General features: G+C 46.7%; 1 protein-coding gene across 1 annotated transcript in view; it reads left to right on the top strand.

The window, feature by feature from the left end:
- The window catches only part of LOC138510845 (zinc finger protein 25-like), a 191,769-nt gene that overhangs the window by 86,460 nt on the left and 81,507 nt on the right, over positions 1-23,802 (top strand). The gene's annotated exons all lie outside the window — the stretch shown is intronic.

The following is a 23,802-nucleotide window of genomic DNA, read 5'->3' on the forward strand; positions in this document are numbered from 1 at the left end:
CAAAATTCTGTCAAGATCCTCCAAGAGAGAAGGGAGGGAGACTGACCTAGGATTCCAATACAACGACATTAAAAGCAAGGGCAAGACCTTAGCGTGTTCAAACGACAGCTCCACTAAGATGCATGATGTGGAAGTATCCAGAATAGAAGCCACTGTTTTTAGACCATTTTTAATAAGAATAGCAATACCCCCAGAAGGACGGCCTGCAAGTAAACGGCTAGCTGGAACAGAAAAACTGGAATACCCGTCGAGAGAAATCTCATTTAGGCACATTGTTTCCTGAAGGAAAAGTATGTCGGGTTTCTTGTCAGGGACAATCCGCTGATGCCATTCGACCAGGTTGCCCAGGCCACAACAATTCCAGGATGAGATAGTCAGACTGGCCAGTTATGAACCTGGAGAGGGCCCCTTAATGGCTGCAGCTGTTTTTATCAGGGGTTCCAGCCAAGCTAGCCCACTCAGTACTTGGGTTAGTGATGCTAGTTGAAGTGATAATTGAGTAACCTGAGAGTCAGACGAATCTATACCTAGCCCCACTGTACATACTGGCAAAGTGGGAGGTACCCAGTCAAGAAAAGCCCATGCACTATCCATATCCGGAAATAGACATGGTGTAAGACCAATGGAGTGAAAATCCTCAGCAAACTCCAACAGCATTTTAGTTATAATCTACGATTGGACTCTGCAGAGGGCTCTATGGTTGTTATGGGTTGCCAATTTGACCCAGTCGAGGTCCTTAGATGAGAGATTCCTGAGAGCTGGAATTTGAAAAAACAAATTCATCAGAAATGACCTGTTTATACGAGCCGGGCCGTTTGTCTCTAAATTACTAGTCCAACCAAGGATTAGTTTCATGTCCTTTGGTGTATGCGTAAAGGACAAGGCGTCAGGAAAAGATTTTCCAACCGCTATATGCGGGAGGTGCATAGCCTCCACATTGGGAGGCCGTGCTGGAGACGCCAAAATCACAGGCGCTTCTGGAAGCAGGGGAAGGACAAGCGCGATCTTCACTTACGGCAACAGGAGGTGCTAAAGGAGTAGCAGCTACATCCTTACCGACCAAAGACCCTTCCAACTGTACGGGAGCACTGCTTGGGCTCACAGCAAGTATCACTGTCGCCTCAGCTGGAATCATAGTGCTCGCCTTTCTAGGTTGGATGTTAGGAAAGAAGGAATGGAGCTGAGATTGCAGCTTGACCGTGGAAGTTCCTTGAGGGCCACGAGGGGCGATCTGAGTATTGTCATTTTTCAAGGCTGCAATTTGTAGATGTTTCCTGCTTTCCTCGTCAAGATCACATAAGGCTAAACCAAGGTCGTCGTGGCAATTCCCAATACCCACATTTACTTTAGATTCAGAGATCGAGTGGGCACAAACCGGCGTTGGTGTTTTAAAGATAGCTTTCTTTTGACTAGCCTTAGTAAGGTTTAGGCGTTTTTGAGCTCTAAGGAAGGACTTCCTTGCTTTACGCGAGACAAAGTGTCTTCCTTCATGCACCACAGGTCCTTCCTCCAAGTCTGAACATAAATCTGCCACCGTCGATACAGGACTAGGCGGGGCCTCGATAATGTCAGGGCGGAGGGACTGTCCGGAGGGGCAGCAAAACCTTGAGTACCAACGGATCCCTCTCTTGAGGAGTCTATTGGGTCCAGTTGATGTTGGGTTACAGCTAGCTTATAAAGAAGCTGCTCTACCTGTAATAGACGTTCATGCTGGAGTTTAAGAACCTCCACCAAGTCTATAACCTCCGAATTTGCATGCTCCAACATAACCGGGTTTTCCCCTTTCACGACCTGGGAGCAAGAAGTCTGTGGGGAAACTATGGAACACATTTCCGGATCAGTCTGGGAACCTTGGTTGAAAGTTGAAATAGAGGTAGGGATCTGAGGTGGTCTAGCTGGAATATTCTCCAGCATTTTTTCCAGATGGACCAGATAGAAGGATCTGGAATGTTCTTCAGCTAGAATAAAGCCTTCCAGTCTGGCCATCTTATCTTTCATAAGAGATAATGAAGACTGCATCTCTTATGGAGCAATGTGTCAGCTCATGCCCCTTGTCCAGCAAGTTGAGAATACGTGAAATTACTGGAAAGTTGAAGGGTTCATTGAGCTGAGAATGTGAGCAGAAGTCCTCTGGGGTAGAGGCCGATCTAACTTCTCCCTTTAGAGCTGCAAGGTCTGCCTCTTCATTCACTAAAGAGAAGGGGACTGCACCTCCTACAGAGAAAGGCCCTACCGACATCTCGTCGCCAATCTGAATGTTGTCATAGAGGGAGGCGGGGCCCCCTTCCAAAACCCTTTCACTGTTAGTTTCTGAGGGGAGGTGAAAGTGAACTTGTTCACGAAAGGGAAACGCAGTCGACGCAGGAGACGAAGGTCCCAAAGAGAGCCGCACTCTTTTACTTAATTCGCTGACAATGGTGGGTGCCAAAATAGACGTGTCAGTGATACAAGGAAGGCCTCGAAGGCCTTGTATGGAGGAACAGTCTAAATCAAGGCCGTGGCTAGTCACAACACCCTCATCTCCGACAAAGTCATTGGCTTCTTGGACTGAGAATGTTGACACAGCCAAGGATGGAGGCGGTCCATGAGAAGAGGCGGGGATGACCAATGATGGTACCGCCGATATGACAGTCTCGTTACACCCCACCTGGCCCAGCCCAACCCCCCTCTCTATTAAGAGGTTTGACATAGGTAGTGAAGGTGCAGATGCTGCCAGAAACAGGGGAAGAGGAGTCAATTGGATGTGAGTAACAGACTCTTTAGCGGGTTCTGGCGGAGAGGAGACGGTTTTACAGCCACTTCTTAAAGTCGGGCTCATACTCAACCGCTGAACACACCCCAAAACCAAACAGTAAAACCCACCCCTTTTTGCCCAAGGAGAAGGGTAGTGCCAAACAACAAAATGCCAGATACAGTAATAACACAAGCCCACACTTCAAGAAATGTCCTCTGTAAATTCACTAAGAGATTTACCAAAGGGTAAACATAGCCTCTAAACACATAAAAGTAGCATATTAGAATTATGTCAGAGTTGTTACACATATGACTCGTCTTGGAAACGATGAAGAAGGTGCCCCACACAGGGAACCTCCGCAGGGACTATCTCCCCCCGGTTCTCAAAATGGTAGACCACAGTATCAGAGTTCGCAGCAAAAAGTGTCAAATGGATTGCACTGTGTTTATGAAAAAAAGGATAACGGAGCACTCGCCACACTAGGCCATGCAAGACGCTGCAGGAAGCCTGAAAGCCGCCTCCGCCCTCCCCGCGAACCGCGAACAGCCAACAGTACTTAGATTGTACTTGGCAGGTGCGCGAGGAGGCTGAGTTTTAACGAGGCTTCCTGGGCGTCACACGGCACGAGGGGGCGGGGCCTCCTCTGAAAGGAAAACCTTTCCTCAAACGAGGGCCAGGCAAACTGTGTGTAACACAGTGAGACGTCCTCCTGGCTTTCAGGGACTCCAAGCCGTACACACGGCAACCGGAGGCAGAAGCGCGGTGCAGCGCGAAACAAAGGCGGCGCTGTGAAGAAAGAGATCCAAGGGACAGGGCAGTCCAGTCCAAGTCCACAGCCAACAGTACCGGGTTTGTTTCCAAGGGGGCCAACACATCGAGGATTGAGTGCCATTAACTAGTCAGTAGTTGCACCTCTCATTTACAGATCTAGCAACATGTGATAAGTGCTGCAATAAAAACACATTACTGTTAAAACCACATGTGCCTGCCGCAAATCTTTAAAATATGAAAGTGTGGGACGAAAGTCAGATTATTTCTTTGCTTCCACTCCTCCTTCAATCACAACTCCCTAATTTGCTGTAGTCCAGACCAATTTATTTGGCTTGGTATGTAAATTAGGGCCCAGTGAGCAAATATTGGTAGGTACCGTATTCCCTATGGGATATTAATGGATGGGGTGAGGGAGCCCTGTTAAGATAATTGATCCTGGTTTCTTTGCCATTCTCAGTGACCGCCCCAGTGAAAATGACTTCAAGGTGTGTATTTCTGTTTGTGAGATAAGTAACAGAGAAATGCAATGGGAACTTTTTCTAGGTTTCTGTGACGTGACCATAGTGAAGTGAGTAGCTGGGGTGGTGATGAAAATCTTGACAGATTTTCATTGCCTTGCCCACAGGATGGCTTGCAGATGTTTAACAATATGTATTATTCCATTTTGTTTCTATTTCTTTTCCCATGAAGAGATTGGTTGTTTGGTGCTGTAAGATGGCTCTATGACTTCTTCAGAGTTCTTTGTTTCATGGCAGACCTGTGTTGGAGGATTCTTCTCATTTGTCTTGCACTTTAAGGTGCTTCAGGGACCAGAGTTTTTTCTACCTCTATGCTCTCCCAGTCTGTCCTGACGTTGGCACTATAAGTCTAATTCCTTGGTTCAGTGTAAAGGCCGCCTTCTTGTCAGGATAAGCCACCTCGCTCAGTGGGAAGACTAGATGGATGCCAAGTGTAAGGAACTCATGGTGGCAACAGTAAAGACAGACACAAGTAATCACAGTTCAAGGGTGTTTATTAAACTGTAAGCAGGTTGGAAAAACGCCTATTCTAAACCCAAATCTAAGATGGGAGCAAGCGATGACCATAAAATGAAAAATAAGGCAGTCCAAGTGTCGTTGTGTCAAATAAAGGGGCCTATACTAAGAAAACCTATTGCCAATCCTTATAACTAATACAAAAAGGGTGTGGGATAGTTTTCAAGAAAGGAAAGAAGTGTTCACAAATAATGTCTGGTTGCGGTAGCCTGGGTCTCCGTTCCCTGCATTTCTAGCACAGGGTAACGCAGGATCTTTGAGCACAGTACACTCTCGAGCTTCCCCAGTACGAGACGACAGTTCCATTTTTTTATTGGCATTTTTATATAGGCATTTACACATTTGTTAAACGCTTCTTTTTCTTGCAATATGTTGTGCCTGTATGCGTAGCCACACAGTTCTAAACAAGTTAACATAACAATAACACACATTTCCTTCACTTATTGGGCAACCTTAAATATGAAGCATATCACAATCTTTTACAGATGGGTAGGGGTGTTGTGCACTAGTTCCGTTTACACCTGTTGGAGAGAGTCGCCCTGGTCAACCACTGTGGCACAGAGACCTTTATTTACATTCTTATTCAGCTAGCGTTTAGATGACCTGTGGTCATTCATGGGGTATATCATCCGATGGGTGGAGCATATCCCATACCAATGTTTTCCAAGCCTCAAAGTTGCCACAAGCATCTTTACTGATCTAGTTACTGCCTCATTCCACACTCTGTACTCCGCCTCAGCCCACCGTTCAAATTCCCTGTACCAGCGTGCATATTGTGGGCCCCTAGGTGATTTCCAGGTCATTGCTATGGATCTTTTGGATGCCATGTCAATGAATTTTACCACCTGCTTGAACTTAGTGTCCCTGTGGTATGCTCCGAGCAGACATTCCTTCGGGGTCCACTCATACCATACTATCCCAGCCCTTTTACAGGCCTGTTCTATCTGTGCCCAGAATCGCTGTATGTGCACACAACCCCAAAACATATGCATCAACCTCAACCCTGCTCCCGCCGCACCACACCAGGGGCACAGTGTTTGTGTGTTTGAATTTGGCTATGCTATGTGGTGTCATATAGGTGCAGTACAGGACGTTCAGTTGGATTAGTCTGAAACAAGAGTTCCTGGACACTGCTCGGGGGTACAACAATATCTGTTTCCATTCCCTTTCAGTTATTTCACCCCCCCCCTCCCAATCGGTCTCCCAGCGGTGCCTTCAGCACTGTGCTCTTGGGGTTAGGCCTATCAATCATAAGTCCATACAATCTGGACACTGGTTTCCAGCCATCACTCAGGGTGTGCATCAGAGCCAGTAGGGGGTTGACTGTCGGCTCCTCGCGCCACTCCGCCCACTTTCCTTTAGCCACTCTCCTGATCCTCTGATACCACAAAAATTGCCCTTTGTGTAGCCCTTCTTTCTCAAGCAGGGATCCGAACTCCCTAAAGATACCTTCATCAAACATGTCTCCCCAGGTGTAGATACCCCACCTTTCCCAGTGTCTCACCCTGGCCAGGTCTGTGCTGTCTTTACCGACATCCGCTGCAATCGGAATCTCAGGGGAGTAGGGACGTTCAAGTTTCAGCAAAGTCGGGCCCAATTCCATACCCGCCACCCCAGCGCCACAATCGTGGGCCGGTCATTCAAACACTTCAGTGGCAGCCATAGTACTGCCTTTAGGTGTGCTGGGACCGTGAGACTTCGAAGCAGCGCTGTCTCTGAGCCATCTAGCTATGAAGCTAAATTGCGCAGCCAAGAAATATCCCTCCAAGTCAGGCAGTTGTGATCCCCCTTCATAGGGTAAGCAAAGAGTTGAGTGCTAATTTGTGTATGGCCGCACCCCATAGGAATCCCTGTAGCAGCACTTCTAATAGGCAGAAGAATGGGGGTTTGATGTAATAGTGAGCATTATTGAAATAATACAGGAATCTTGGTAACATTATCATTTTGGTGATAAGGATCTTTCCCATTAGGGACAAAGGTAACTTCACCAAGAATGTTATAGATTTCAATTTCCAGTGCTACGCTGATGACACTCAACTCATTTTCAGGCTGCCCTCGGCCACCTCCTCCTCTCTCATCTTTGAGTGTCTAACTGCCATTCAAGATTGGTGTGCCACAAATGACCCATGTCTGAATGCCAGCAAGACGGAGATCCTCCTCATCTGCACACCTCCACCATGCTTTCCCCTCACTCACTGGCCGGCCTCTCTTGGCCCTCCTCCTACCCCCACCTGCGAGGCTAAGAACCATGGGGTCATTTATGACTCCACACTTTCCTTCTCCTCCCACATCTCTGAGGTCACTAAAAAGTCAGACTTCCTACTGCACCTCCTCAGGGGTACTCTGCCTTTCCTCTCCTTCCCCCAGAAGCTCACTGTCTCCCAAGCTCTGGTTCTCTCCAGGTTGGACTAATGTAACGGCCTCTTCCTAAATCTACCTGCCTCTACTCACCGCCCTCTGCAACTAATCCAGAACAGGACTGCGAGACTTGTCCTTGGCCTCAAGCCCTGGGATCGTATCTCTCTAGCTCTGAAATCTCTCCATTGGCTCCCAGTGGATGCAAGGATTAAATTCAAAACCCTCTGCATTGTCCACAAGACTTTCCGGAGCCTGGGTCCAAAATACCTTCAGCTATCCCTCTGTAAATACCTCCCCTCTCGAGCTCTTCGTTCCTCTACCTCCAACTCCCTCAGGGTCAGTCGTTTTTCAAAGAAACAAGCTGGGGGTAGATCTGTCTTCGGCTGGGCCTCCCTCTGGAATAGCCTCCCTGGCACTCTCTAAAACATGAGGAGAACCATCTCCGGTTCCGGAAGCACCCCTCTCCCCTGCTGTTCTGCTCTGTCTTGGCACTGTACACCTGGCCACCCTCTGTCCCCTGGACCCAGGTACCTGCTCACCCTGCCACCCTCCTGCACTGCTACCTGGCTACCCCTTAAAATGGGGACTGTATCTGTACCCATACAGTACCCCACCCTCCCCCCTTTGTCTTCCTTTCCTGCACTTATTTAGACTTACCCAGTCTGCTGCCGTAAACACTGCACTTGTCACTTGCTGGCTGCTCTACCACTGTTTATTGCCTCTATTTATTTGAATTCATTATTATTTATCTGTTCTCCTCTGCTCCGCACTCTCCTCTGTCCCCCGCCCATGCACTTTCTCCCCTTTCCCTTCTCCTGTGCACTTGTGCGTTCTCAATGTCACTGGGCCTAGTCGGATTGTTGTGTTCTCCCCTGTTCCCCTCCCTTGCCTTGTTGCGCTCTGAAACACTGGTGTATGAGCGCGATAAAAATAAAATATCATATCGTATATCATATATTTCCTTAATCCCTTCACCACTGCTGCCGTTACTGTTGTGCATTTTCTCTGGCGTGTGCCCTATGTTCATCCCCAGATATTGAAATGATTCCAGCTGCCACTGGAGCCCCACACTCGGCAGTTCATCTTCTGTCTTCCCTTTTAGGCCTGCCAATGGGAATATACAGGACTTTGCCCTACTGAAGCATATTTCTGACACCTTTGCATAGTTGTCTTGCACCTCCAGTATTAATGGCACATTACAGTGAGGGTCCCTCGGGTATAATAACACATCGTCCGCATAGAGCGTTATGAGATGGCCGACTACTCCCACCCAAATGCCTGCATCCAGGAATTGCTTCCTGAGATAGGTTGCCATCGTCTCCAGCCCCAGCACATACAGCATAGGTGACAGCAGGCACCCTTGTCTCGTGCCCCTGTGTTATGTTCCAGGCCACTGAAACCAACCTCCCCTATTTAACCTTTGCCAACGGTTTGGTATATAGTATCCTTATCCACTTAATGAAATGCTCACCAAACCCAAACTCCTCAGTACCGCTATGAGCTACTCCCAATACAAGGAGTCGAATGCTTTTATTGCATCAAACAAAATGATCGCATATGGCTCTTGCGAGTCCGCCGTTTGCGCAACAACATGTTGCAGTCCGTGCAAATTCATGGTAGTGCTGCAGCCCGGAATAAATCCATTCTGATCCCCATGTATCAATTCACCAATCGCCCTGGAAAGTCGTTTTGCCAAAACGATTGTAAGTATTTTCATGTCATAATTTAGCATTGCCAATGACCGATATGAATCGCATTTGTTTAGTGGCTTTCCTTGGCTTCGGAATTGGAATCACTAGGGTTTCCCTCATGCTCGTTGGGATTATCCCCCTGTCATAAGCCTCCCTGAACACCTCATGCAGCACTGGGAGTGGACCAGTGCGTACGCTTAATAGAACTCTGGGGGGAGTCCGTCACTCGCGGGAGACTTGCTAGTGGCCAGCGACTTAATTGCTTCACTTAATTCCTCTGCCGATATTACCCCCTCTGGTGCATCAGATTGCGTCTTACCCAGCCGGGTCAGGCCTATTTCCTCAAGGGTGCCCAGTATATCATCTTGGGGTACCGGTTCTTCGTGTCTGTAGAGGTGGGAATAGAATTTGGTAAAGGTCTCATTAATCGCCTGTTGCGTCTGCATTGTGTTGCGTTCATCATCTGAGTTATGTGGCTAAATGTCTCAGGTTTTCCCTTTTGCACAGCCATGACAGTAGTCTACTTTGCTTATCCCCCTCTGCGTGTGCCGTGGTAGTGTTGACCGTGTAATCTAATTTTTCGACAGCCTCTCCCAAGCATCTTGGCAGCCACTTCTCGCCTCAGCCAGTCGTGACTCTTCATCCCGGGTGCCAAGTGTTTTGGCTTCCAACCGACCAATTTCTTCCTCTTTTCTGCATTTCCCCCTCTTAATGTCTTTCGGATGCCCCCCCACACTAGCCATAACCTCCCCCCACACCACCATTTTCAATGCCTCCCACACCGTGCTACAATCCTTCACACTGCCCACATTTCTCTCCAAATATTCCTCTGGTTTCGTTTAGGGCCCATCTTTAAAAATGAGGTCTGTCGGAGCATCTGTGGGCATGCTCCACAGTGGTATAGGGGGCCTTGAACCTTGCATCATCCAGTCTAGCAGAAGTGGCAAGTGGTCTTAGATTGATCTGCCCAGGTATTGTGACGATTCAAATTCCGCCAGTTGAGACCTTCCACAACTAGGTAGTCTGTCCTAGTGTATACGCAATGGGGCCAAGAGAAATATGACTAACGCCTATCACTAGGGTGCTGTTCCCTCCATACATCCACAAGATCCAGGCTCTGTAACAATGCATTCAATGCTCCGTGGGGCTTCCCCAGCCGGTCAACAGGTGGGATAGATCTGTCCAAATCATGGTCACTAACACCACTGAAGTCGCCCCCTATGAAAAAACAATCCCGAACGGTGTTATCTTAGTGCACATCATATTATGGTAGGGTGGAATTCCATGGTTGGGGGGGTGGGGGGGAGGAAATGGGAGTTAACTATACATGTTTCCACTTGTTCTTTGTGACCACGTAATATCAGGTATATCCCTTCTACATCCAGTTCCATCCTCAGCAGTCGGAAAAGGTACAGCAGCATTTATCTAGGTAAAAAACCCTCAAGCGCATTTGGACTATGCCACCCCATACCTCTGCCCCACCCCATAGCTCTTTTACCCTTGCCAGTTCCCCCTTAGTGAGATCGGTTTCTTGTAACAATGCGATGGACACCTTTTTTCTGTTAAGAGACTTCACACGGTTTCTGCGCAAGTATGTGTCCAGCCCCTGTACGTTCCATGTTAACACTTTGATGTTACCCGCCATGATCACATATGACTGTTTTCACTCGTTCTCCCCCTGCTTCCACCCAGTCGGGTTGCGCCCATGTGCCTGTCCCTGCTGCCTGCTCCAACGTTCCCGATTTCCCCTCTCCATCTATCACCCAAAGTAGCAATTCCCTTTCATGTGCCTTTTTACGTGAAGAACTTACAACAAACCAAACAATAACCAGAACAAAACATTTGCGCCCAGCTGCTGCTCCAAACATGCAGCGCTCAGGTGCCCCAGCACTGTCTTGGCCCATCCAGGCCTTCTTATGCAAGTCTGAACTGCATCAGCAAACGGCCGACTGTGACCTTCGACCGTGACCTTTGCATGGGTTAGCCCTGTGAGCCCAAGGCAAGTGGCCAGACGTCGCTCCCGTCTTGCTTAGGATTCATTAACGCTATTTCACTTAGCACGCTTTCTGCGTTTGCACATCATGGTAAACGGTTCAGTAAACTGTGTAGTTCCGTCAATCCCACCCCTCTATTGAGCCAGGTTAGCGCTCATGTGGCAGCTTCCTCCCCTCCATCTAAATTGTTGTGTTCTAGCCACATGGTGGCCGCTGCCGGAGTCTCCCAAGAAAACAGGACGGCCTTTTTGCATCACTTTTAACCTAGACTGGTACATTAGCATGTACTTGATGTTTAATTGCCTGAGTCTGGGTTTAATCGGCACAAATGAGTTCCTCGCTCATTTGGACCGCGGGCGTATAATCCGTGTATATGGCTATAGCAGAGTTGTCGCGCTGTATCTCACCTCTTTCCCTTGAATATTTCAGTATGGTTTTTCTCAGGGCCGTCGATGGCCAAGTCTTGTTTCTCCTGAAAATCTCTTGCCTTCGAGGACCTGATGTACTCGCGATAAAAAAATAAAAAAAATGTCCTTTAACAAATGATAGTTCGTATTCTTCTGACATTTAGGATGAGGATTTTTCATCCCTGGGTCCCACTCTTCTGGGCGCAGACTCCTCTCAATTCTCAGCCTCCCTCCACCTGGTTCATTATGGCTTTTCTCATTCATGATTCTCAATGTCTTTACAAACCGCTCCAGTGGACGTCCCTCTGCTGGGTTCACCTTTGTCAACACACTGTTTCTTGGTACTTCAGACTTTGCTCCTTTTCGTCCGCCTCCCTCCACCGGGTTCACTCTAGTCCATTTCACATTCGCTTTCAATGCCTGCGGGATTCACTTCCCTTGCTTTTGATGCAGTTCTTAGGTCAAAGGCTTTCAATTGTACCGGGATTTTGCTAGACCCCTGTATGACCTCTTTGCCCTGTCTTGGCATCTCTACAGATGTATCACTGTGGGATGAACCAGAGTCTCTCGAGTAGCACCCACGTGGTGCCGGTTCCCTCTGTAGCTGGCCTTCCCTTAACACTTTATAGTTCTTTGAACTCTTCTTAATATGCCACTTTTGCGAGTTTCATTTAACACAGTTCGGTTCTTATCGGCTTTCCCTTCGAGTCACCGGCTGTGCTGAACCGCTTGGCTTTCCTTGTATCGAGAGTCAAGGCCGGCACCACAGTAGCAGGAGTTCCCTTGGCTCCTGCTTATCAGCGTCGGCACGCTCTGTGTACCGTTTGCATCTGCTGCAACACACTTGGGCTGTTGTCCTTGGTCTTACAATTCCTTCTGCAGAGGCTTTGCGGGTCTGCGTCGAAAAGGGCAAGGTCGTGTCTCTCCTGGTTAGCCTCTCGATATTCACTGCCTTTCTCCTCCTCTTGATCTGCTATGGTAGATTAGCTGCCTCGTCATGCAGTCTGCCTTGCTTGTACTGTGCTCTTGCGCCACCTTTTATCCCTGTGGGGAAGGGAAAGGGCCGTCCGGTGTGTGATTCTGATCAATTGCCTGACTTTGCCTGACCCTTGTATTGGAACATGTCAGGTAAACAGCTCTGGTGTTAGTCCATTCTCGTGTGTGTGGTGCGAAAGGGTTCGTGTCGGAAAAAGGAGGGGGGCAGTGTTTTTGAATGTCCTATGTGGTAGGATGGGGGGAAAAATCTTATAAGAAGGGGGATACTGTGTCTCACCTGTGGTGTCCCACTCACTGAGGACCCCCACCCCCATCCAGGTGATCCTCCCTCACTGGTCCACCCTCAGGAACTGGATCCAATAGCGATGGCCGTGTCCTGGCCACCTGGATGACAGATCCCTGGGGACTAGCTAGGGAGACCTTCAGGTTTCTCACACAGGCTGAAAAGAACTGTACTATGGAATTATGTCGCGGCCTGTCTCCTGGGAGGGCAGTCAATCCTGAGCCTCTCCTGATAGCTTTGCATTTTCAAGTAAGCCATATTAAGGGGCGATGGCTGTCCTGTACCCTGAATGTTAGATCTGCCTCTGGCTGGGCATGCCCATACAGAGGCTGTGGCTGCCTTGTCTATCATATTTGGTTCCTTAAGACGAGTAGGCGGTCTCTGTTGCGTTGCCCTGTAGTGCCTCACAGCCTTGCCAGTCTAGTTCTACATTCTGGGAGACTACGTTGGTTCCCTCTGTGTAAAGTAAGCTTGCCTAGCGGTCATAGGGTTTTTCGTTTGCATTGTTTGCTGGGTGTCCCTGGTAGCATGATAATCATGCATAAGTGTGTCGAATTGGGATTGCTGTGCTTCATGACATTTATGTACATTTATTGTGGACTGTAAGTCCAGAACTTTTTTTTTCTTTTTTTTTAAATACTACTTCTTTGGTGAATCAGACTTGGTGAATCAGACAAGTTCCTTGATGATACTTTGAAATTGCCCCAGACCGGCTTGGCCTTTTGAGGTTTAACGGGCACGATTGAGACTAGCAAGAACCAACCTTCCATGGGTCTTGTTTTGCACCTTTTACCTCTTAAAGAAATGTTGTGACTGAAGTCTGATGTGCAGGAGATGAGCCAACAAAGTTCCTCCCTGAAGCATCTCATACATATTTGTATTCCTATTATTATTTAACCTACCTCTGGAGCAACTGAACCCTGTAAATGTCATGGAACAACATTGCTAGTGAGAATTTAACAACTCGAGTAAGCATTAGCAGGCCTTGCACATTTTTAAAATCCCACTAGACCTGCAGTGCGAGTTCCTTAGATTACATACTTGACCTAATAGAAATGCACTCGTCCCATGGTGACAGGTGACAAAACATTTAACAGTGTTTTTTGTAAAATGATGCATATCTCCATAAGCACACTTTATATTTGGTGAAATGCTGCCACTCAAAGGTAAGCCATGCACAGTGAAACTTATTTGCCATTTACTGCAAACAGTTTGTTTGCAGTAAATGTGAAATAAGTTTCAAATTTCAGCATGCAAATGGTACTTGCACTTCATAAAATATCCTCTCCAATGCAAGTGAGCTAGAAGATTTTGCAAGCCCACATTAGCAATAACTATCACAGTATAATAGAAGGAGGGGGCTGTCCACACGGTAGCTGGAATCTGTTGCACCAAGGTATTGTTGGATGAGCTATGTCTTCGGTTCTTTCCTAAACTGATGGAGGTTTGGAACAATCCGGATTGCCATCAGGATGGAGTTCCAGCAGATCAGTGGAGGACCATTTCCCAGTTTTCTCCTTGTGAGCCAGTCTAGTTTCCAGTCTGGTGATTGTCTTACTGTCAGATAGCACTGTGCTGCCTAATGTTTTTAGTTTGGCTGTTTGGTAGGCCGGCGACCTAGCAGTGATTGACTTGGTGCGTCATGCAGTTTTGAACCAGATCTAGCTGGGATGGGGAGTCAGTGTCATTAATGCAAGGTGGAGTAATGTGGTCAAATTTCCTAGAGCCAGAGTTGCAGTGAGTCGCGTTGTGGAGGCCCAGTTTGAGATGAGCCGGGAGCTCTACTAGGAGGGTTTTTACCCCTGTTGATATGTGAGATCACAAGGGCCTGCACTACTATTCCAAACTCCTGAGAAGGGAGGAAAGGCTTTATTTTGCGGAGTACAGAGATCTGATACCAAACTGTGTGAGCCTTTTTTATGATGTGTTGCTGGAATGATAGATTTCTGGCCACAATGAAGCCTAGGGATTTTGCTGAGTGGGTGAGGTGAGGGTTGTACCACTCTAAGCACATTTCGTCCAACCACCTTTGAGTGGGTTCCTTGTTGGAGGTGTGGGTCAGATTGGTGGGGTTGCATTTTAAGTAGGTTCTTGTCATCCACACTTGAATGCTTGCAATGTGTGAGTGAAGGCAAACCGTATTTTATGGGCCCTTGACCTTTAGGTACAACTATGTATCTGCGTGATATGTGGGTTCCTTTAGGTGTAAGCCCAGTAGCTTCATATGGAGGTTCAAGATGACCTGGGAGAGACTGGAACCTTGATGTACTCCACAAGTGACAGGGAGGTATTTGGGCATGCAGGAGCCCATCTGGATTGCCTGTTTTCTGCCAGATAGGAAGGATGTGAACCATTTCAGGATGGTTTCAAGGAGGCTCACCCTGTGTGCAAAGAGGATGAGTAGGGTGTGATGGTTGACCTTGTCGAATGAAGCAAGTCGCTTGCCGATCCCTGGCCAGATTCCTTATGCTGTTTCCCACCTCCCTTCACCTCTCAGGTGCCAGCAAGTGGAGTTATTTTGCCTAGCAGTGGTTGAATTTGATCTTCTGAAACATAAACCAAAAATGTGTGTCTCAAAGGGGTAGGAATAGAACACCAGGACAAGTAAAGTAAGTGAAGAAAATGTTTTATTCCAGTAACAAAAAAGAGGGTAGTTGTTGTGTTTGTGGTTAGAATATTTGTAACGCAAATGAGGGGAGCCGGGCTGGGCTTCAAGAAGTCTCCATTCTACTTCCTAGAATCGTTACGAACAAAGGTGAAGAATGGAGAAATTACGCTTGTACAATTTAATCTTTATGGTCTTGAAGCCATGATTCTAAACCTTATATATAACAAGCCATCTCGACTTCTCTACAAGTGTAATAACAAGTGTCTTCAGGGATTCTTCGTCCTGAAAATAACTCTCACAAGTTGCTTTTCCTGAGGGTTTTAAATGATATGTTCGATGTATTTCTCCTATGAGGGCAGACTTCACCAGCTGTGGCCCAGGGTTGCAGCCTGTCATCCTCCTCTGTGTTGGAGGAACACCACTGCCACCTGAGATCTGTTGGCTGTCATGCGAGTGGTTTGCAAACACCCATTGCTTCCTGGGAGTGGTTGGTCTTTGCTCTTTGCTCTTTACTGGAGCCTGGCCAATATATATATTTCTATTTCCCCCACCCACGCGCATTCGTATTGAGACTAATAATGATAAAAGGCGCAAAGTACAATACAATGTGAGCAGGCCACCCAGGAAAACCTCCTGCCCTAGGAGCATCACAGCTATATAGGGGTGACTCTCGTTCTCTCACCCAGACTTTGTGTCACTTCCATCAGCTCTCTGCTTGTATTGGTGAGCTTCATAGTCCTATCACGGTCGGGACCATGGCTCCAAAGTAGCCCCTCACCTGACTCTCTGGGTCCTTACACGTTGTGTCCAGGTCGACAAGGCACGCCCCCTGCTCTGCCCCTATAACCTGGCTTCTCTACATTGTTTTTTCCTGCAGATCTTGCTACGTGCCTCTTGGGACCCTGTCTCCAGCACTAGCCCTGTTGGCTTAGATAATTATGGTTTCTACACGTACCTCTGTCCTCCGCTTTTCTCTATCCTCCGCCCCATCCTGACCTTACTTTCCCTCTTCCAATCCAACCTTTCCTTTTCTCTTTCTTTCCTCCTCCTTCATATAATAATTTCCCTATTGCACCTTATATGTACCTCTTTCTACAGATCTTGTTTTATCTCCTCCAGTACAACCCTCAACCCCCCCCTCCTCCTCCTCTGTCATTTGTTCATCTGCCTTGTCTGTCCCACCCTTCTCTCTGCAACACCAACTTCCAAGAAATGTGTACTGTCCCTCTTCCATTTAGTGCCTTATTTAATTTTTTGGGTTATATTGTGATTCGGGAAATAACACTCTGATGCTACCCTGTTCCTTACTGGGTTTCCCTGATTGGCTCTGGGATCTTGTGCCCACCTCCTCGCATTGAGTAAGCACTATCCTTCATTCCGGGTGAATTGTTTTCTACAGGTCTAGGTCATTTTTCCACCATTTTAAGGTCCGACAAAAGTGTCATACCTGCTACCTGTTGTGCCTGGGATGTTTGTGTGGAATTGGCTCTTGTGTCACTGTTGGCATACTTTTACCTCTCATATTCCTATCTGTTTGCACTGCGGTTTTCGGATGACTGGGGCTGGGTTAAGGTAAGAGGTCTATGAGGTACCTCCAATACCCTACTTTTATTACAGTGCAGGAGGCATCATCTTGCCCTCTCTACCTGTTTGCAATAAACGAGATTGCCACGTGCGTGTTGCACCACCCAACAGCATAGTGAAGAATCTACTTTTACTGAGAGAAAGTATATTCCGGAACTTTGTTTATAAACGTAACATGCTGGTTTCCTCACCCTGAAGAGCGCTTAGCCTTATGTGTTATCTGCTGAGGAATGGGTGACCGCGGTTCTTCACGTAAAGCATTCAAGCCTAGCTTGCGTATCATTCTTGTGAGGATTCACGGCTGAGCTACAAAAAGCTGGAATGCACTCCCCTAAGGGGTTAATATTTCGTGGCATGCTTCATCCGACAGAGCAGTGATGAACTGCAAGTGGTAATTACCTTCTTCTGACTGCAGTGTCAATTAGACATCGGTCTATTTTTTCAAGCACCAAAATCACTAAGCAGCTTTCTTAATTAAGCACATCCATATCTACAAATGCAATAATCCTTCTCCATTACTAACAGTACCACTATGCATATGTTGCTCTGTATACTGATTGAAATTGGTCGTGTATGGCTGAAAATTAAGGTCATTTGCACAAGGTGGACTTGCACATTATACTTTTCTTGGTAATGCAGAGCTCGCTATGTTTTGATCTACCGACTTACATTCTGTTGTATATCTGTCCTAGATGGTGGTAGCAGTCGTTTTGGACAAGTATTCCTTAAAAACAATTTATTTTATAGACAAATTATCTCTTTACAAGCAATTTCATGAAATCTCATTCTAAAAATATTCAGAATATAACAAAATATGCAAACTCAATAAAAAATAAATACAGATACATATTGCTCAATCTTCAGCATGTAACGACAAACCGAATTCCCATAGCAGCACCCACATATTTCTCCAAGCCCCAGAAAACCCTACAATTGTAAGCCATCATAAAATAAATATAAGAAGCTCTATAGTGATGAACATCCAAGCAGTTCTAGCAACCAAAGTCATTATTTTTATAGAGCGTTTGATAACGAGGACAAAAGAATAAAAAGTGTGTGTTCGTCTCTCTACACACGTTGTCCACAGAAACATGCATAGTCATTTGAACTAGCCCAGGTAGCTCTATTACTTGCTGGAGGCAGTTGGTGAACTATAGAGCGAGTGAGTTTATGCTCATGGCAGTTAGCTACACATCCTAAATACGTGCCAGGTCTTGGATGTACATAAAGACATGGCATATAGGCCTTCAGTGTTCACTTCTTTGATTCTGCCTCCAGAACTATGGGTTTGTGTCTATCGTGCAAAGCTTTTCGAACCCACTCTTTAGCTAGTATAGGCAGGCTAAGATCATCATAAATTAAGTGCGACACACCCACCTCAAACAACCAGGAGCGGACATAAGCAACCCATCAACATTTTAAGCCAGTATCCATCAAGAAAATGTAATTCATAAATAACATTGTCAAAATGGGTTTTTTCATTAGGCCAAGTCGAAATCCATAACGAAATGGGGGGGCTATTTGAATTATTAAGGATGGCAATTTAGCACCAGTTTCTAAATAGTTATTCTTGCACTCTAGATTACACATGGTGCTCAGAAACCTGTGATCCTCCTTAGCTACTTGATCATGTTAACTTATGCCCCAGACACCGGTAGCATACCTTACCATGCCGCAGGACTTGGCTTCATAAACCTTCAATGTCAAAAGGACTACATTTTCCCCCACATTTCAGAACACCGAAGAAATACCCTTAAGGGTTGGGAAGATTGTGTTGTTAATTTATCAAAATGCCCTTTCCAAAGAACCAACACATTCCAATTTGGAACCCTTTATTTAAAAAATAGGCTTAGGTTTTGTTGCCATATTGTAAAACCAATACCTTCGATTTGACAATATTTGTAGACCTAAAATGGTCCAACATAAATGTGTCATAACTCTTTACCAGCTACTGCAAGGCAGACTGAGTACACCCTATTGGGACTACATTGTCCGCAAATGCCAATAGCAGGATCCAGTGCCTTGGTATACGAGGAACAGCCAAGAGTGACCTCATTTAAAAAGGATCCAATCCATTTAAATGTAAATCGAAAAGTAATGGAGCAATAACGCACTCCTGGTATAATTAAAAAGATTGCGTGCATTCTCCATTCTTCCCAAACACCACCATAATTCTATTCAGCAGTCCTTGTCTATATCCACATCCCTAAAAGTAGACCAGAGGAGAATACCGTTTACTTTGTCAAATGCATGCACAAGTTATAAAGGCCACAAAGAATGGGCCTTTCTAACCACATGATACTTATCAGCGATTGAAAACAAATGTAAACATTGCTCAGTTGGCCCTAATGCCGATCTGAAGCCAGCCGAGTATCGGGGAGTACATCGTTATTCTCCACTCGGGTTACTTATAGATAAATTGCCCTATCCTGATCTTTAGGGACAAATCCCTCAGGTATGTAACAAGTTGGGGTAATTTTGCTGACTCCTTATAAAATGGTCACTATCGAGCTAGTAGTCCATTAACACAGAACTAAAACATTTTTGAAGATGGACAGGAGCAAAAGTGCCCACAGGTTAATCTTATAGATCCCCATATACGCCATCTGGACCTTTTTTAATGAGGACCGTGATGAATATGGTTCTCATTTCAACCATCTCCACTTAAATTACATGTGAAACCAGACTAGGAAACGCCACAATATCTTCTTCCTGAGGTGAAACCTCACTACCGTATACTGAGTCATTTGGCCTCCATGACAAGGTAAGGAGTGATGGAAAAATGGGTGGTAATTCTGGTACTTTCACTCTTTTGGAGGTAATGGCATTATCACTGTGTTTCCCCATCTCTAAACTACAGGGTGACCTTAAAGTGGACGATTTCCTCTAGTATCATGCCAACAGGATTACAGCAGCAGAATTAACACTCGGTGGGGGCGGGGTGGATGGTTTTTGGGGGTGGGTGCCTGAGGGGAGATTCTAAGTGAGTTTGGCCAAATTTACCACCAAACTCATAATGAGGCATATTGTCTCAGATATATTTCCCATTGATGTGCCATCCAATGATTTCTCTGTGGCGCGTTTAGCCACCATCTTCCCAACCTTGTAGTATCTTGGAACGTGGTACATGTGTACTTTAAATCTCACGCCTTCTGTTCATCTTGATGTTTAGCTTTCATTAAATTTCCTCTGCAATTTGTCAAGCTAAAAATCAATCCAATATGGAGGTCTTATTTTTTAATACTTTTATTATTTTATTCTTTGCACAATGATAACCTTTATCATACCAAGAGTCTTTACTTTTCTCAGTTTAAAAATTACTTCATGATGGAAACTAACTCTTTACTACACTGTTAAGCTGATTAAAGTGTTTGATAATTGAGGTACCCAGACTATCCTCCGATGGACAAATCCTTAAATAATATGGCTCATCTTCCTTGACTTTGGCCTGAATTACGTTTGTATTGACTCAGTCCCATTTAATTTGATGACGATTGGTGGCTACTGATCTAACTTGGGAGGCTGCTTTACATGAGTACTACCACCCCAACTAAATAATTGCCAGAGGATAATGGTCACTTTCAGCTCTTTCAATAACCTTCATGTCTACAACTCTCTACCAATAACAGGGCATGGGAACAACTCTCAACCTGGGGTTGGAAGCATACCAGGCTATTTACCAGTGAAGTCCTGGCCCAGAAGTCTGATTTGGGAGGGTCCCTGTCCCTTATACCTGTGGCTACCTGCATGAATACTACCTTTACTTGCCCCATGCTTGTGCTGCATGATGCTGGCCTTTCTCTTTTCTAGTCCTTCAACACCCATTATGCCTCGCGGTGACAGAACAAGAGAACAACTTGCCCAGGAAAGTGACAGCAGGATCTGCTGTGCCTCAGAGCAACCCGATAAGCAGCCCAGCAGAGCAAACAAGGTCAGCGAAATGAACCAGCACAAGAAATGGGACTCTAGCTCTAGCGAGTATCTGGAGTGGACCACCCAGCATCCAGTAATCTCAAAACACACTAAGACAATATTATTACCTGCAACTGGGCCACAGAACAGCTCCCCTGCCAAATCGGCATCTTAAACACTCCAGACAAACCCCCACAGAGACTAGGACATTGACTGTGATTACAGCAGGTTGGCAATGCCTCGAGCAGGCAGACCCCTGTATGAGGAAGGGTGGGGTTTAAGACCCTTGTGTGTTTGCTTATCTGTAACACCTCCAATATGGAAAGGAAATACAGTGGTTTTCCGGAGACCCAATGAGGGCGAGAGCCAATGGAGTGGGAAGGGGGGAGGATGAAAGGGGACAAAGGAAACAAGAAGGTGTGTGTTATTTGGATGAGGTCAAGGGAAGAAAAGGAGGCCAAGCGGAGTAAGAATGGAGCAGGAAAGTGGAATAGGATTGCTGAAAGAGTGGGCCAGCCAAAGTATTTTGTATGGTGGTAGAGAGCGATACCTGGGAATGATTGTGCATGCAAGGTCTGTGAGTGGGGCTAATGGAGGGGAGAGTAGGCAGTGAATGAGAATATGATGGAGGGAGTGAAAGGAGACTTATTGGGAAAAGGTGTTGGTGCAATGTAGCAGTAGTGTGTAGTGGAGTAATAGTGTGGAGAGGGGTATGTAGGAGTGTGGTAGGGGAGTATAGTAGGAATGCAAAAGGTGAGTAGTAGTTACGCAAAGAAGGGAAAGTAGTGGCAGGGGAAGGTGGCAGAGCAAGATCGGGGGCATAAGAGAAGAGGGAGAGGCAGAGAGTGCCAAACAGAAGGGGTGGAAAGTAGGTTGAAGTGAGAGGAAGGATAGAACATCAGGGCAGGGAACACAAGGGTGTGAAAAGTAAGGACCAGCTGGGGCTTGAGCTTTGTGTTACACTGCATAGGGGACCTAGATTAAGGCCCATCTAGATTGTTCAGAGAAGGAGATAGTTAGAAAGTGTGTTTGCCCTTATGCCATCACCACCAGACAGGTAAAATCTTTGACTGTAGGAATTGCAGATCTCTAGAGACCGCCCTTGCGCTGAGGGAAGCCTTGTCTAGGGAGGAAATGGCCTGAAGTAGACTAGATTAATAGGGACATCCGTAAGTGAACCACTTTATCATTAGTCAAATAAAAACACCTGAACGGTCTTTAATATTTGGGGTCATATTCTGAGAAATTAGTACAGAGAATGCGCTTATTTAATCTGCGCTCACTACTGAAATGCTCATGTCCCCTTATTCACAGTGGTGACCTGAGCATTTTTTATTGGTTTTTATTTATTGGATATTTGTAAGGCGCCTATACTACAAATGTGTTTCAAGGTGCCACAAGATTAAAAAAAATAACAAACAAGAAGTGCATGAGGTGGTGGAGGGCGGAGGGGGTGGAGAAGTGCCGGTCTGCGCAAAAACCAGAGTGCTCAGGTGGAAAGAGAGAAGGGGAGAAGTTCTAAGAGGAGGCCACAGGACAAGTGCCGGGAAAGGCAGGTAAGTGCAAGGAAGGGGGGGTGAACTGGGCGAGTGGGGGGGGGGGCTGGGACCCTGTAGTAATCGGAGGAAACAGGCAGCCCGTTACTGAGGCAGAAGGTGTTAGCAGGGGGCGAGTGATGGAGGAGGATAAAAGGAGGGTTTGAGGAGCTTCCGGAACTTGAGGAGATCCCGCTCAAGCCACTCTGCTCACACCGAGGGACAGTGCTGTAGGCATCCTAGCAATCCTCATGGCCTGGAGGCCCTCACCACTGCTCCATGCTGCAGTTTACGAAATTGCTGCAGCACAGGTAAGCCCAGATGGGCTTCAAAATTGGGCACTAATTCGATGCTCTTGTATTTTTTGGGAAAAAAACAAAATGTTATTTGTAATTTGTCTGGAGCATTGGCTGGTGGCTTTCTTAATCAGGCTTTGCATACTGGTGTGATCTGCTGGCCATAATAATCTGCAAGCCCTATTGGGGCTGCAGTACTTCATTGTGCGGCATTCACTCCAACATGGCCGACCGGATCGTCCGTCATCACTGCAGTGCCTCACCAGCCAACCCTGCCCTCCCTGTGATTGGCCGGCCTGGGACTTCAACATCCAATTTTGGAACCGGCAGGCTTAGCCGGCCCCCAGACGAAAGCCCCACTACTAAGGCCCCTGTTTGTGCCTGGCTGGGCATTGCGGGCGCCCGTAATATACCACAGGCAAAGAATGCACCTAGATGCTATGTAGTCCATCCCGTCCATGCACCCTTGCACTATGGCAACCCCACACCCCCTACTTTTACGTGAGTGCTGATATGGCAACCCCCCCCTTCTGCTATTACGTGAGTGCTGACTGCTTGCTCAGTTTTCCTGCCCATCCATCCTTAACTCTGTGCCACCCCTGGCACTCAACGTTCTATCTCAGCTGGCACTTCTCTATACTTCATTGTCAAAAACGCTTACATTCTCTCCCCTTCCTAAGCTCTCACTCCTACTGCTTCCACTTCTGTACTGTTGTGCCGCAATACTTGTGACAACACTGAATTTGGTGTGCTCACAACCTGCATGTTTCGTGGTTTAGTTTAAAAATCGTATTTAGGTATGTTCACATCCTGCATGTTTGTGACTGTTACACTAAAGATCCACCTGGCCACCTGAGAGTTAAGGTCAGAACTCTGCACTGCTGCACCGCCCACTTCCTTCACTCTTTATCCCTCTGCCTTTGCTTTCTTCCTCTCCCAATCTACTCCCAACTGCTACACTATCACATATCCACCCTCTTTCCCAAAATCTGGACAGAAAAAGCATTAAAAAGACGTCCTTGCTGCAAACCATGGCCTCCCAATTGTAGGCATGTCAGTGCATCCTCCAGGGAAATATTCACCAACATCCTTTTCTCTGTCCCATCTCCAAACCTATGGACTTCTCATCTCTACTCTCTCTTACACTACCATTAATGGTGGCACCAAGTGGGAAGACTTCTTGGTGGGCTGCTTCTATTCTCGCTGCTGCATTAATGTCTACTTCACGGGCACAATCCTGGTACAAGGCCCTCAGGGCAACCTCCTTCTCTTTGACCGGATCCTGCCGTCTCATCAACTTCCTTCCTTCTCCTGCCTCTCCCCCTACCCCCCACCTGCTCCGCCACCTCTGACAGAAGTGCCATGCCCCTGTACTCCACCTCAAAATTTCAAAGGCAGCAACCGTCTACACCCGTCAACTCTCAGCGCATGCTCAGGCAACAAGCCCTCTCCTTGAAGACACTGACCTTGACATACTCGCACTTACTGAGACATGCCAGCTCAGTCACTTCCTTTGACTCGCTCTTACCTGACGGCTTTAAGATCACCTCCAAGCCTCGACCTCACTGGGCTGCCGGTAGGGTTGCCTTAATCTTCCCT

This window comes from Ambystoma mexicanum, chromosome 6p (genome assembly GCF_040938575.1).
Source record: "Ambystoma mexicanum isolate Mex_15411 chromosome 6p, UKY_AmexF1_1, whole genome shotgun sequence".
Taxonomy (NCBI): Eukaryota; Metazoa; Chordata; class Amphibia; order Caudata; family Ambystomatidae; genus Ambystoma; species Ambystoma mexicanum.